Source organism: Copidosoma floridanum, unplaced genomic scaffold, assembly GCF_036245765.1.
Source record: "Copidosoma floridanum isolate Cflo_tuat_1 unplaced genomic scaffold, Cflo_Japanese_pri ptg000030l, whole genome shotgun sequence".
Classification (NCBI taxonomy): Eukaryota; Metazoa; Arthropoda; class Insecta; order Hymenoptera; family Encyrtidae; genus Copidosoma; species Copidosoma floridanum.
In genome coordinates this window covers 34434137-34450718 of record NW_028321907.1, presented here as the reverse complement: position 1 = coordinate 34450718, position 16582 = coordinate 34434137, and the positions used below count along the sequence as shown (strand labels likewise).

General features: G+C 31.2%; 1 protein-coding gene across 1 annotated transcript in view; it reads right to left on the bottom strand.

The window, feature by feature from the left end:
* The window catches only part of LOC106644003 (protein dachsous-like), a 443369-nt gene extending 428271 nt beyond the window's left edge, over positions 1-15098 (bottom strand). The window contains exon 1 of the mRNA XM_089596931.1: positions 15079-15098. The gene's annotated coding sequence lies outside the window, so the exon portion shown is untranslated. The remainder of the gene's footprint in view (positions 1-15078) is intronic.
* Positions 15099-16582: the final 1484 nt, after the last annotated feature.

Genomic DNA, 16582 nt, shown 5'->3' with positions numbered 1-16582 from the left:
GTATTCGTGCAAACAATTGTGCGATTTGCTATACAATAAGAACAACGAGGTCTGTAAGCAGGGTATTTTTTAATATATTTTTTCAGGTAATTAATAATGTAAAATGTTTGGTACTTGGCATAAATACATCAGATCTAATACTTTAATGACTACCCAAGTTTTTTGGATGACTTGTATAAGAACTACTATATCTGTGTCTTCAATTCGCTGTATTATTTGCATATCTGTATACAACTTATTAAAATTTCTTGCATGTACAATATTGCACACCGTAACATCTAAATGTCTTTTATCATCTACAATAAAGGCAACTATTCGAATATACTGGTCACTTTTTCATTTCACAAAAAAATTCTTAGACCTCTTTTGAATTCTCAAATGTAACTTGATCATAAAAGTAATTTGTTTTCACTATCTTACAATAAATATTAGCCTGATTCAATAAATTCAAGTTGTGAATAAAAGGCATTTCAACTTCGTCTTCCTTGCCAAAGTAAACAATGTCCGAAGTTTTGCTTATGTATTTAGTTTTTATAGCGAGAATATCATCTCACAATATAACAATAGCAACTGATGCATGTGGCCTGACGCACGGTTCTATTGACAGCAAGCTGTGATCGATATTTACAAACCTAACTACTTATTGTGTAACCCCTTTCGAACACTATACGGCTCTTAAAAAATAAAAATTTGCCGATTCAAAGAAAAATGCTGCATTAGCCCACGCTGATCAATGAAATCAAATGCTTTAACACATATGAAGCATTTGGTGTAGGTTAAAGATTATTGCTTTCTCTCCATAAATTGATTTCGTTTTTCCAACAAACTTGTGCAGCATTTCATCAGCCCTATTTAATTCATTAATCTGAATTTTATCTCGTAAAGTTAGCCCTCTCAACAGCAATGTAAATATTCGAGAGCTTATCAACGGGAAACAAATATTTTACACCGTAGTAGATAAGCTATGGCGGTTCTGGAACAGCCCCCCTATCCGCGGCGTGTGCCCCTCTGTGGCGTGCCCCTGCTTCCCCTGTGGCCAATGGGCAAGCGGATCCAGTAGTTTCCTTTTTTTGTGCGCTCCACTTGAGTTTGTGCATGCTACCTGCAGCGCTACTCAAGTTGGGCGCAGTACAATGCGCGTCTAAAGCGTTGGTTTGCGCGTGCTGCTTGAATATGTGAAATCTTATGCAGCTTGCACACGCGATCGTAATATGCATTTTTTTTTTAATGTAAGTGAGGGCAATGCATGACAATGTAGGACGTAAAGTGGAAGAAAAATGATTGTTAACATTGTTGTTTATTTTTGATCAATCAGTTTATTTTAAAAATAAAAAAATTAACATGTACAAAACTAGAATAGCAAAATGATTTGTTAAACACCTTATTCTTAGAATGCAATACATTTTCACAGCTCTTCATTATTATCGTTGTTGTTGTTGTCATCGTTGTCGTCGTCATCAACATCAACCTATTCCAAATTAGAGTAAAACTTTCTTATTTGTTTGACATTATGAAGAGCACACATGGATCTGTAGGCACCGCTGTGATAAGCACAAGTAGTAACTAATCTTGAAAGTTCAAACAGTGGATAGTCTGTTATATCAGTGACTTTAAAGCCAAATCTTTAAAGCCACTTTTGTTCCAGACCTCTAATAACAAGTATCTTCATAGATTTTTCAGGATTCTCTCGTAAAATATTTTCTATTTCTGTGAACTTGATTTATTACGAGTCCCAGCTTAGTCCATAATAGTAAAGTTGAAGGTAAAAATTTTTATGTTTATACTATGGTGGTAATTTTCGCCAGCTGAAGAGTGCTTTAAATAGAAAGACTTATGTTTCTGCATTGGTAGCAACGAGCGGAATAGTAGCCAATTCTTTGGGTACATCATCATAATCTGGTTTCTTAAAACCTTAGATATCCATAAAACACTATATTTTTTTCATCATGATATTTAGTTTTATTTTTTTAGGTTTTCATAACCTTCATTTCTAGAACAAGATCCTTTGTTAATTGAATACTAATCAAAAAAGTTTTTTAACTAGGAGTTTTTGTTTTTTATCATCATCGTCCTTAGTAGAAAGTTTTTGATACTTAACATTAGTAGTGAAATTGCTTGCACTTAGCTTATGCGACATATTGTCCAAACAATTCTACAGTCCTTATCTTTTGATTTTTCCACAGATTTTATTTTTTCAACCTTCAAATCTTTGTTCTCGTTTCTCTTCATAAATTTCTCCCACTCTTCTTGTCATCGATTATTTTCTGCTGCTTGTTTACTCCAACTCTTGCTCCAACCTTTATCCATGATGGCTAAGAATAAACTGATGTTCGTAGAGCCTATGAATAAGCTTTATGTAGCTTTACATGCAGCATTTTATTAGCAGGAAAATTGTTATGCAACTCTAATTCTAGTCTAACATCTACTGGAGCATTTTTTAATAACTCGTTTTGTTTGGGACAATCAAGGGCGATTAAAAGTATTTGATTAAAAAGTGATGTTTGCCTAATGAAGGCGTACAATCTTTGCCACAGGATAAATTTCAAAAACTAGCATACATATTGTATAGCAATGCATACTGATTATGTGTTGTGTCAAGATTAAGACCACCATAAGGACAATATTGTATATTTAAATATAGCTTTACATTTCTTATATTGCAGTGATCAAACATGCTAGCGCCTACATTTTTCTGATTTTTTCGGTTTGTTTGAGAGGCTAAAATAACATAACGTGGCTATTCCAACTGATTTTATGTCTTAACTGTCCAAATATGTTTTAATCTGCTAGGTGAGAAGGGATACTCATAGAGTTCCTAAGTTCGAAAACTCGTAGATACAACCTTATCTTTTTGCAGATGATTTAATAAACGAATTTTATGACAATCTGACATTACCACATAGGGCATAAGCCACTCAAGCTTTTTAATATTACTTTTTTAAAGTCTTTTTAAGTAGCTGCAGTCGCAGGGTTAGTAGCATTGGCATTAACTGAAGTTTGCAACACGGCATTCACATCGTTTCTTGCTCTTGTAAGTATAAGTTCATGTTTTATATTAACGACTATCTTGCGATTGTTTTCAGCAAAACTCAAAATCATTTCAGCTAAAGTATAATATCAAAGTAGCCGTTCTTATTAGTAAGACTATCATCGTCTTCTCCATTGCCAAGCCAACCAACATTTATCATAGATTTTTTGATCAGGACAAAGCGATAGCCAACTTTTCATAAGGAGTGTGAGACTAACATTTTGGCGCTTGTCTACCTCTATAGCATTTGGCTCCGTTTTCTCGGATGTCTTGATGCTTTGATGGACTTTTACCTCTGACGTCTCAACGGTTTGAAAGCTCGTTGTTTACTAAGTGCTGGAGTGTATATTCAGCTGCCTATATGATTTATCTGGTTACAAACGATACCAATTATGGGGAGAGTTTTATGTGCAATCTTATAGTTATGACTTCTCCACGAAAATTAACTAAATCACCATTCCGATCAACAATGCGTAGTTGTATATGATCAATGATACTCACAATAATCAGTAAATAAATTATTTGTGGAGGAACTTCAATAATCTTATATCCAGGTGGTACAGCTGGAAAAAATTCATGAACTGTATGCACTTAGTGACTGTTTATGTAAGCTCCACTTGTAATGTTACTTTCAACTGTTAATGCGTTTATTTTTAAAATAGATACAGGTAAGACTAAAATATGAGTGGTATTATTTTTTGGAACTCTCTGAGAGAAACCTAATAGACGGCGTATAAAATCTGTATGTCTAAAATTAACAGTATGACTGCACTTAATATCACTTTAAAGAACATTTTTGTTTGGCTTGATTTCGAGAGTTGTGTTGCGAGGTTGTAATACCTCAATTAAAAATGATCTTATATCTCCAATCTCGTAATTGCCTATTAGTAATACAATAACTTGATTGCTAACATAAAGTTTATTACAGTTTTCATCAATATTTAGGATTGAAATGAATGACAAAAGTTCTACTAAGTTAAGAACGTAGTTGTGATTTGGTGATAATTTAATCGATGGAAAATACTGTGCTTCCAAAACAGAGGAAGTACCAGAAAGACTGAGTGTTAATGTTTCTTCTATGGTTGTTGAAGAGTAACTAAGTGGTTTTTCCCTATCTTAGAAAGTTATATATGTTTTCAAAGAAACTTTCAGAACAAATGACCGCAGATTTAGGAGTTTAATTCTTGATATCGCTTATGATTATATTTTACTTTACTCACTTCTAGATACAACATTAAGTCAGTAGGTGGCTGCAGATCTCCCAAACTCTCCAAGTACATAACATTATTACCACATTTTTGATAAACCACCTAGTGAGTTTCAGGTCCATTTTTATCATCAAGATTTACTAAAGCTGTTTTAAAAAACCATTGACCGTCAGCAGGTAAACTGTTTCTCGTGAATACTCCACGAAAATGAAGAATTTTTTAAGTTTTGAATATTTTATCAAATATATTTTAGTCAGAACTTAATCTTATTATATCAGAGTAAGTCAGGTAGTCATATTTCTTTTACTTTTTTTGAGGTTTTTTTCTTAAACTTTTACCAGCGTAAGACTTTGAATAGACTTCTCATCCAGTTTTATGTAGTTTTAGATAAGGACCTTTTCGAAGAGCGGTAGCTTCCATCGTTTAATCATGTCTCTAACTTTCTACTAGCTGCATTTTAGCTGACTCAGCAGCATGCTCTTTATAATTTCAGCTATTCCATTAGCTATAGCACCAGCTTCACTCAAACCAGCAAACAAGGAAATTAAAGGTAAAGCTCCACCATTCTGTGTAGGAAAGCGTAAGATTCGCGAAACAGAAACACACTTTTTACCTCTAAGTTTTTTAACTGCACTACAAGCATCTTTTGAAGCACTATTAATACTATCTTAAGCATTTTTATTTTTAGTAATCATGTCTTGCGAGGCAGCCTTAATAACTGCACTTAAAGCACTACATTGTTTTTTCTTTGACCTACCCGTCGTACTTTTTCTTTTTTTAGTACCCTGTTTTTTCTTCTCCATCAACCCCATACCAAATTCATTCTTAACCTTCATAGTTTCTGGAGTATGCTATATCATGCTCTTTGCATGCTACATTCAGAGGATTTACTCTGGGATCCCCTCTCGGAAGACATGCCCTCTCTTACGATGCATGACGATTAGTCTTCAGAGGTTGAATCATGACTTATCGTTCGAGAAAATGAATAATTCATTTATAGTATACAAATTCTTTGACAAATGAAGAACCCTAAGTATATGAGCGTTGTACTATTTCATTAAAATATTAGTTTTGACTAATTACTCATACAGTATAGACATGGAGTTCACAGAGCAATCCATAAAATTAGAAGTTCCTAATTTTGCCGCTATTGTAAAACAAGAAAAGCGTTTGAATCGACATATAAAACTACTCCCTGACAGTATTCACGCGGTATTTTGTGGTCCATCTAATTGTGGTAAGACTAATAGCTTATTAGGTTTAATCGTACATCCCAATGGAGTTGAGTTTGAAATGTGTACGTGTATTCAAAATCGCTACATCAACCAAAGTATGAGTTTTTAAAAGACTTATTGGAGCCTAAAGAGGGTGTGAAATACTTACCTTTCAGCGAACATAAAACTGTAGTCCCACCAGATGATGCTTTACCGAATTTTATAGTGATTTTTGATAATACAGCTTGTGAAAAACAAAATAATGTAAAAGCCTTTTTCTGCATGGGTAGACACAAAAATGTGGACTACTTCTATCTTTGTCAGTCACTGCTTAAGTGCCAAAGCATCTCATAAGGAATAATGTTAACTTTTTAGTTTTATTTTGTCAAGATTAAGTTAACTTGAAGCATGTGTACAATGATCATGTAAACTCAGACATGTCCTACATTTAGCACAAAATTTATGCTTTAATTGCTGGAATGATGATAAACATGAATTCGTTATTATAAACAGGCATAGGCAAATAAATGATGGTCGATGTAGAAAAGGCTTTGATCATTTTGCTGTACATTTAGGACATATCGAGTGCAATCATAACAGTCTGTTGCAAGATATTGGAGCATCATCATGTATCACCAAGAGATAAACGTTCTGTGTTAATTAGTGAATGTGCAAGAGGCCGTTAAAGAATAGTATAGACTGTTGAAGTGTGGGAAAAATGAGGCTGAAATAGTTTTTAGTGAAACTTTCAAACTACTTACAGACCCTCTAATGAAACTTGCTGCGGAAACAAAAAAAAAAAAAAATAATAGTAATAACTCTGTTACTCACAATTATTTTTCTAGTAAAAACGATTAAGAAAAAAATTAAGTTAATAAAGTAATTCCACAAAAAAACAAAAAAAAATTCAGTGAAAGTGATTTAACATTCAAGTTTGCCATTAGTAAAAGTGATGATGATGATTATGATAATACCGGCTTAAATAATACTATTTATGACCAATCTTATAATTTTGTTCGTCAACAAAAAATCATCAAATAATTTTTATTTAGAAATACTTAATCAAAATCACAAAGATTTATTGAATTTAAAGTCTGAAGTACGAACATAAAATGAGGTGTACAACCTTGGCAACTTAAGAATAGACTTCGAAAATAATCATTTAAAATAAATGATATAAAGTATTCAATGACTTCAGAAATAATGGAGCTACTCATCAAAAAGCATCGTCATAAATCTCTGTTGACACAGGAGGATTTTGAAAAATACCACGTATTATTGAAAATTTTAAATGTTAACAGAAAAGGGTTTAAAAAAAGCGGATCTATACAAATTCATAATAGTAATAAGTTTAATAAAATGATTGCTCCAATATTGAATCTCACGGTTCGTAAAAAAGATGAATCGTTGCTACCTCATTACAAAACTGCTCAAATAACACAACAAGTAGATTATATATACTGGGATGATTCTAATGAGTTAGTAGATCGTTTACGCTTATTAATTGCTGAAAACTGGCAGGAAATACAAATCATGAAAATGAAATTATATCAATCATTGAAGAGCTCCACGAGGGAGGATACGTATATTGGACGTGTGTGTAAATATTTCTTCAGTCTTAAAATGAGTGTCGATGTATTCGGTTGAAAATTGCGTAGGATTAAAAGTGGTGGCCGAGGTTCTCCCGGTATTGGATATAAACTTACCACAGATGGACAGTATGACTTAGATAATAAAAGACTGTGCAATGTTGGAACACCAGAACAGCCTCAAGATGCTGTAAATTATTCTCACTTCATTGAAGTAATTAAAAGAATTAAAAGAGAAATAGATAGCTTTAAAATTTTTATGTACAACTTGCAAAAAAAATTCCCATTTATTTAAGCTGATTCAAAAACTTAAACCAAGAAAATTAATACGTGGAGTAAATTGTTAAGGAACTCCTTATGGCATCCAGGTGTAACCATCCTCGTCGAAAATTTAACATACATGGCTTAGACAAGACTTGGCAAGCAAACCTTGTAGGGATGTAGCCTTACGCTCGTGAAAACAAAGGTTATCGGTATATGCTTACTGTAATAGACGTTTTCTCCAAGTACGCATGGGCTGTACCTGTTAAGAAAAAAACTGGTGAAGAAGTAACTGCAGCAATGCATTGGATATTGAAAAAAGGACGGGTGCCTGTAAACCTGAAAACTGATCGTGACAAAGAATTTTTAAATGCAAACTTCTAAAATCTAATGCAAAAATATAAAATAAACTTATACTCAACTTACAGTCAAGTAGCAAATATCGTTTGTCGTTAGTAGCACTTAGTGCAATTTTTGTCTCTTTTTCACTAAAAAGCTGATGATGACGCGATCTTATATTTTTCTGCTCTCGTTTAATAATAGTATTTTGATGCAAATATTTTATGTCATCATTAAAAGTTATTGTAGCCTCAACAATAAAATTTTTAACACCTTTTACCTTCTGTATAGGGTTTCAATCTTAAATTGTCACACTATACATTTTGCTCCTTAGTAACACAAATTCCAGCATGATTTTCCCATTGCATTTATCCTTCAGTGAACCAACAATTTTTTTATTAACAAGTGGTATATTAAATTTATTGTTTAAATGATAGTCTGAAGTATCGAATTCTTAAAAATTTTCCCGCATTATATTATAAATATTTTGGTTCGTTATTTTATACACAAGACTATCAGTATCTGTAAACAAAAGTTTGCACTAGTCTTTTATTTTATTTCCCACAAAGTTATAAACGAAGTTGGTACACCAGGGTCTTTGACAGGTCCAAAACTTTTTATCCAACATATAGTGATTTTTGTATACAAACATCCGTCCATTTTATTTAAATGTATGAAGTAATTGTAAAGCTACAATCACATATCGTTCTTTGTCGTACTAGGTAGTCATTAGTTTATTTTGTTTGGATCCAGGAGGTGTCATATGCTCAGCACAGAATTGTAAGTCTTTACGAGCGTGAAAGGTTTTAGAATACTCAAAATCCACTTCAAATATTTAGCCGATTTCAGCATCATAAGGCACGTTTAAAATACCCATTGAATTTGTGTTTTGAATCCATTTAATACCTGCATGTGATAACGGTTGGACCATGGCCTGTCCATATAAGTTATTGATATCATAGTGCATGAGGTATTTTTCATCTTTATCTTCTTGATAGTCTTCTTTCATGTAAAAATTCTTAGCTTTTGCATATTGATTGCAACATTGACTAATCCCACCTCATATGCCACGCTCGATAAACATGAAAAAGTCATTGTCTGTTAACAATTCTTATTTCACCTATTATAAGACCAAAGACCTTAATCGTAACTATGGTTGTATGCATGCATGTGAAAAAAAAATTTCACTTCGTATACTTCAAAATAGCATCCCAGGTTGAGCCAGAAGTTGTGAAGTAATGAGTTCAGTCAAATTCATATGCCCCATGACAGCAATTCCGAAAATTTTCAAATATTTCAACAAGTAAAAAAACGTCAGTCTTTAAATATAAGTTAGAATACTCTCCAAGAGTTCCAGTATTAAAATTATTCCAAACATTTTCAGCGTGTTCATACTCTTTCTTCATCGGTTGTGTGAGCTTTGAGAAGACTGCTGTGGAAATCTTCTTTTGATGGCAGCTTATTTTCTTCTAGTTTTCAAATAAAGAAAAGTAATCATAAGGGAGAACACATTTCCTTTATAATAAATTAATTTGATCGCAAGTATATTCATTATCACTTGAGAAAATCGATTTTAGAATTCTTAGTTCTTCCATATATGAGGATAATTTCTCAAGAGATAAAGCCATAAATTTCAATAAATAAATAGATTGGAAGTTGATTTCTGTTCCCTCAATGTATTTTGTAAACGAGATATATTTTTCTTTTGTTTACAGCAAAAGCTGAATTTTTCTTGGAAAATATATAGCGAGTTCTTTGATAAATCGTAACCGCTCAAGTTATGAAAAATTATAGGTATTATTATCGAGTCTTGATAGTTAATGTTACACTTGTTGTGTGTGGATCCGCGATATCTATGAAAAAATCATGTACAGATATTAGTTGATTATCATTACTATTATTATAGTTATTATTACTACTACTACTATTATTAATAATATGGAAAACATATATTTAGTTTCCAGTAAGGTGACAGTGATCTTTAACTTTTTGATCAATTGAAGTAAATGGTTGGTTGCATATATGGTACAATAAAGCCTTGTTAAAATGAATTTGCTTGTTATTCGTCAGGTAAATCATTTTCAAAGGATTTTTATACAATTTTTCCACTTTCAGGGCTAGAAAATATCGATCTTGAACAAACCACTAAGCAGGTGTTTTTTTATCTTCGTCATACTGTTTATAACTTTTATAATCTGATTTGCTATCATCATACAATCACTTGATAAAATAACCAATACTAAATGCTTTGTGACGTTGACATGCACGGTTAGTTTCGACAGGTTCTAATAAACATTTAAAGTCTGCATATACAACGAAAGGTACTCTATTCTTGTATGTAAAATTTTTGAATTCGAGTATATGGTCATTCTTTTTTCTAATAGGTAGAGTAATTTTACACTTATTTACATTTTTGCAATCAACTTCATGTATTTCTAACTTTTGTTTTAACCAGAAATAGTGAAAGCAACAATCACGTATAATTGCAGCATGCTCATGTTCCGATAACTGTTTGCGTCCCAAGCGAGATAAATTTTTTATCCAAACATAACGTATATCTCGTTATGTATAACGTATAATTATTCTCTTCTTTCCCTTCTTCTTTATTATCTATGTAAAAAATCTCAACAAGTAAATGGGTTTATTTGGATTTCCATGGGTTTGTTTTTTATTTGCAGTCAAGTGACTTGGAAAATGTAAGTACGACCCTTCTTTTTAAAAAAATGTTAAACAATCAAAACGTTGTTTTCTTTTTTAAATTTGGTAATTTTTTTAGGATTTACGGGGAACTCAGTTCCATCAAAATTTAATTCACCTTCATATTCAATGTAGTTGGAGATGCGCTGTGGATTGCTTTTCGCCGGACGTGTTAATGATAAAACAACCCATTTAAAACATTAAATATCTCTGTTTATGACATTTACACAGGCTTTTTTTTATATAACCCGGCAAGTCTATAAAAGAACTACCTCACATAGAATTAAGCTTCTTAATATTTACAACTAAATTTAAAATTGCGTGCAGTGTCAAGCCAGATTCTTTAAAACCATTCATTCAAATTAGTTGTCTGGTAAATAGAACGCGATTTCGTATTAACATATTTTAAATCTACATCCTTGACATAATCTTTTACTATCACATATTCAGCTGTCAACATCGTATTAACTTTGAGTGCTTCATATACCTCTAAAAATTGTTGAACTCATTGAACAAATTGCTGTTCAGCATCTTTAAGAAACTTTTTTATATCTAAGTGTTTTAAATTCACAATTGAAGCAGTTGTGATGTAATTTTAAAATGCGCTATTCACTTCATCCAAACCTACGGATGCATCATTTTTATTGTGAGGAACTTATTTTACAGTTACTATACCATCACCTTGAACACATACCGTAGGTGTTGATATTTTTGCTTTTCCTCCACCTTTACCTTGAATGCAATTAGAAGTTGCTGCTGGTACAACACCCTCATCATTATTATTGCATGTACTGTTTTTAGTTTAACATGTCTCAACTCATATTACAATATTTTTATTACTTCCTCGTACAAAAACTTCAGGCTCATTTTCAAATACCTTGAGTAGTGTTGCCACTTTTTTCTCACTGTCTGTCACCAAAAGTTCCAATTCATTCAAAAATATTTTTTTCGCTTCTACTACTTCTAAATAATTATATAGTAGTTGTGTAACAGTTCTTAATAAAGCCTCAGCAGATTAAAATTTTGGTTTTTCTGATGTAATTAAATTACTTCTTTGACTGAAAATATAAAAATCCTTAGCAATTGTCAGGCTGGTGTCTTAGAATCTTTGAATTTAAGATACATCAGTATCACTATTGATCACTTACTGATATGATTGCCATATACAATGTGTCACATGTTTAAAATATTAAACAGTAGCCATGGCTAACTTGAAACCAGAAGTTGGCTAAACGAACGATTTCGTAAAAGTAAGCAATATTGGCGCTAGCAACTCCTTTAATATCCCAAGTTTGGCAATTAAGAGAGGAGTGGAGAGAAGGGTGTAAACGCGTGCGTGTATGTGTGTTAAACATTTAGCAGTAGAATTCATTCATACGGTTACTCTCGGCTGAATAACATTAATTAAATTTTTTTACATAATGAAGTATATTGTTGATTTTCAAGGCTTTAAGAGCTTTGATAACAACTTTATTTTAAAAGAATTTTCCTTTATTGACCTTGACACGGACACTTTCCAGGTCGTCATTGTACTCAAACCACCTTTTTCATTGGAGGCCTTATCAAAAAAGTACCAAAAACAGAATCAATGGTTGGAAGCTAATTTTCATGGTATAAACTGAAATTCTGAATTTTTTACAAAGGTGAAATAAAAAAATTTAAACGTGTGCTGTTTGTTGTTGGAATAGTTTATGTCAAAGGTCATAAGAAGAACAAATGGTTGCAAAACATACTGTCATGCAAGTATGTATTATTAACTAAATAAAAAATAACTTGCATATACATAATAACAATATACATTTTATTGTAAATAATAAATACATATTTTTCAGAGTGATGAATATTAACGAGTATGGGTGCCCTGCTCTTGCAAATCCCATACAAGACTACGAGCCGTGAGAACATCATAGCTTTCATATTAATTCAATGTGTGCTGAGAAAAATGTGTTAGCAATAAAAGATTGGATGCAAAGTTGTAAAAATAATAAAATTCGGAAGATTACATTGTAAACTTTTAATTATTTAAATGAGAATGAAATGAAAATTTTTTTTTTATTATTGTTAAAACAAACAAAATTTGTTATAAATGAATGTACTTCTAATTTTAAGAAACTTATACGTAGTATTATTGTTGCACGTACGAAAAAATATTGAAAGTTGAATTTTGGTGCAATCAAAACAAAATAGACAGGATTTTTGTTAAAAAAGTAAAAAAATTTATTACATTATAAAGTTATTTTTTTTTACATAAGAATTGAACATACGTATTGTATAATTTTTTACAAATACACGCCTAAAATTCAAACATATCAGTTAATAATTTTTGAGGTAAAGCATTGTTATTAAAAATTTTTTTGCATTCTCCTGTCTGAAATGAATCAGCTTTCCGCTTTTTCTCTATTATTTTTTGATTTTGTTTTTTTTCAGAGCCTCTTTTCTTTGTGATTTTTGGTAATTTTTTCTCTCTCCTTTGTTATTTTTTTTTCCAAGCTATTATTTTTATTTCTCCTTTTTTTTAAGACATGTGTACCCTTACCATAAGCGCACATTCATCTTCTTTTGATCACGTCCCAAAATTTTCAGACAATGGGCAGTTTTTTGCGAGTGATTACGGTGGTAATGTCGTTGACTGAAGGGATATATTTTCTTCTTCAGTCGTAGTTGGGACAAATACAGGCTTTGAAACTTTAACGTTGCCGTTACATACTGCTGTAAAATTACTTTCTGCTATTTCTACGACTTCTGATGCTGACTAAGACAGTTTTTCCCAGTTTTGTTCACAAAATCATGATGCCCATGATGGTAAAGGTAGTAATTGTAAATTAATATTATCCAACCATTCACAATAAGAAAACTGCATTTCTTTTTCTAAAGAATATTTAGAAAACAACATATATTTTTAACTGGAGTAAGACTTATTAGCTTATTTTAACTTTTACCCGAGACGTCTATATCACTGTATTAGATATGGCGCACATCAAGTTAAAAATTGTGTTTTACACTTGCAAAAAGCGAATTTTTCTACTTTACCGTTTTCATAAACTACTTTTGCTGTTGGCACTGCCTTTATTTCTTTAGCTGTTGATTTTATATTGGTGCTGCTGTTTCTTCTACTATCACTTTTGATATTTACTCTGTAGGAAGATCTATTGGAGGAGATTGTTGATTAGAAGTTGTATATCGTTGTGAAATGCGATAAATCATATGTTCCTGATATCTTCTTACATTACCCTCTGTAGTCTTTTTAACCATATTTATGCTAAAAAAATAAATTAATTAAAGTGTTTCCACATTTTACAAAGTTAGAAGAAAAAAATAAAACTATGTATCAGAAACATAGAAAGTAAGACTCTCAATATCATTTCTGCGTCTCGAGTGAAATATAGAAAAATAGTACTCCCAACATCATTTTTGCGTCTCAAGTGAAATATAGATAAATAGAGCTTTCAACATTATTTCTGCGTTTTGAGTAGAGTAAAGAAAAAATGTACTACATAAAAATAGTTATAAGGATTTAACAATACACTGATGAGTGTTTATTTACCTATGCGTTGTGCCATCTCGTAGTTTAAGTCCTTTACTCCGTGGTTGATTCGAGTGGTATGACTATTACACTTAAGAACAGTCTAGAGCATCCTTCAAAGTATTTTGTTGGGGAGAAGACTATGAATGCGTGGAAGAAATAAATTGATGTAATTTCCCTCTTTTCCGAATGTTCACACTTAATTCATAGGTGGTGAAAGTTTAGTTTTATCCTTTTCCAATGCTCTAATTGGCTTATGCGAAAATTCTAAAAATTAGAATAACGTTGGGGAATATGCTACAGCTTTTGGAGTAGCTGCTTCAAAGTAAATTTAAGAAGGGTTGAGAGTTCAAATATTTAGTTATGTAAAATCAATTTTTTCACACTGTTTGTAATGACTTAAGTGTACATAACATTAATTAAGAAGTGTGCAGTAGCAAAATGATTTTTAAAAAATCAAAAAAATTGTTAAAAAATTATTAAATGTATAGATTATTGATTAATCGCATAAGTACAGTATTAAAAAAGTGTGATATTACAAATTTGTCCCGAACTATGTTATTGATAAATATTTAACACTTTTAATTATTTTAAGGTTGCTGTTAATATAAACTTTTGTTAAGTTTTTGACATTTACCTTTTCACTTTGCAGTAGTGCTCTTTTTGGACTAAAAACTAACGAAGAAGAAGAATCTAATTCATTGCCTTAACGTAAAAGATCGCATGCCTTTCAAATCATGAATTTCTTAGGAAGATAGCCATAATATTCTAAAACTTGCAACCTCAAATATTATTTTAATAAGTGCTATACAAAGTCACCCATAGGTTACTTAGGAAACTTAATTACATTATTGCATCAGCACTTAATTTTATAACTTTATAACTTTTTTTATCTTACTTGTATCTTGCTGAGACTTCCTTTAATATTAAATAGCATTAGATATAGAAAGATACACGAAAATTCGAAAAGTTACTTAAAGAGCATTAAGCTATTAGTAGTAACATTTTTACTACTTACCAGCCTAACTGTTTTATACTAGTAACTTTCTTTGTAAGGACAAATACTTTTAGCTGTTAGATATCGCAGCATGTGGTATGATAAAATTAGTTGAGAAAAAAATTATTTTTAATGTAAGTAAGAAGGGTTACTGGGTTATTGCATATTTTGCTTACTATTATATTGTCATAGAAAATTTATAATTTGATGATGAGTAAATACCCCTTTGTAGTTATAATGCCTGTCGAATTATTAACTTGAAAGAGCCAAGTTGATTCATTAGCAATTGAATATACAATTTTAGCATTCAATCCTTGATCATAATCTACAGCTTTTACGCGTAAAATACTTGAATTGATATCTACATTTTCTGAAATCGTCTTAGAGTATTTTCCTTGGATAAAGTTTTGATTATTATAATCTTGCTCATAACTTTTTGACTGGATATCAAATGGTTGTAATGTTATGTTGGTATACGCATCATACAAAAACGTCGGTGCATTGTCATTTTCATCAAGAACTATCACTGTTAGGTTACAAAATGTTTCACGGCTGTGTTGCCCGTTGTCTCTTACAGAAATTGTCAAAATGTATTTTGAAATATATTCACGATCCAAACTATCCATAGACAAGACACCAGTCACGGAGTCAATTTTGAATTTTGACCCAATATTTCCACCTACAAGATTTCAATGAATGTTACTGTCTAATGACAAAATGAAGTGATATTTTTTAAAAAACATTTATTACTTTTTTTTACTTAAAAGATTTTAAAAAAATTAATAAAATTTGAACAGAAATACAGTGTTTTCTAGATTAGGAGTAATTTTGCAATACATTTAAACAGAAAAATGTTAACGTATGTAAGAAGCCTAGGAAATAATGGGCTTTTATTTTGGAAGTAGGAAGTTATTTACGGAAAATCTTGTGGAATAAATTAGTAAAATTAATATTTACTATAGGGATACTTCATCAGATTAAAGAAAAAAGTAAATGGTTTTAATGCATTAAAAGCAAGGGCATTATATTTTCATTAAAAAAGAAGACAAGATCTTACTCTACAACACTACTTTTTTACATTTGTACGTGGCTTTAAGTACTCTCATATTCTATGAATTATTTAATTTTATGCTTGTTCATTTATTTTACAGTTTTCAATATTATTGACTTCTAAAATCTAAGTTAAATTACAAATAAAGAACAAGTATTAGTAAATCTTAGTATTACTCTTTTTACATCTGAAGAAGCTAAAAAAAAAAAATTCATTTATTACGTAAAGTTGACAAAAAACCATGTCTTATTACAGCAGTTAACGTATTACAAGTCACATATAACGTCATAAACTGAAAAATTATTTCATGGTGTTACAAATACTGAAGATCTTTAGCCACTAGTGTGATAAGCTAATCAAACTGCTAGATCTGGTTGCTTCCATTCTAAATGCACTACCAAGCAATGCACGAAACGCTAAATTTAATTCCAGCTGTTGGTTACCGTACATGGCAGTAATACTATTAGAATAAAAAAGGTTGTGTGTCCACTAGTTTTCGCAGATGTAACGCTTCGTTATGCAAGTGTACAGTTTTTCACGCTAATTTAGAACAAAAAACTGATCACGTAGATACTTTACAACATAATTCAATGATTCCACGTTTTTATTTACCATAACTCATCAGTTCCATTTAAATATAAGCATGTTTCAAGAGTTCTGCAATAATTGAAGGAA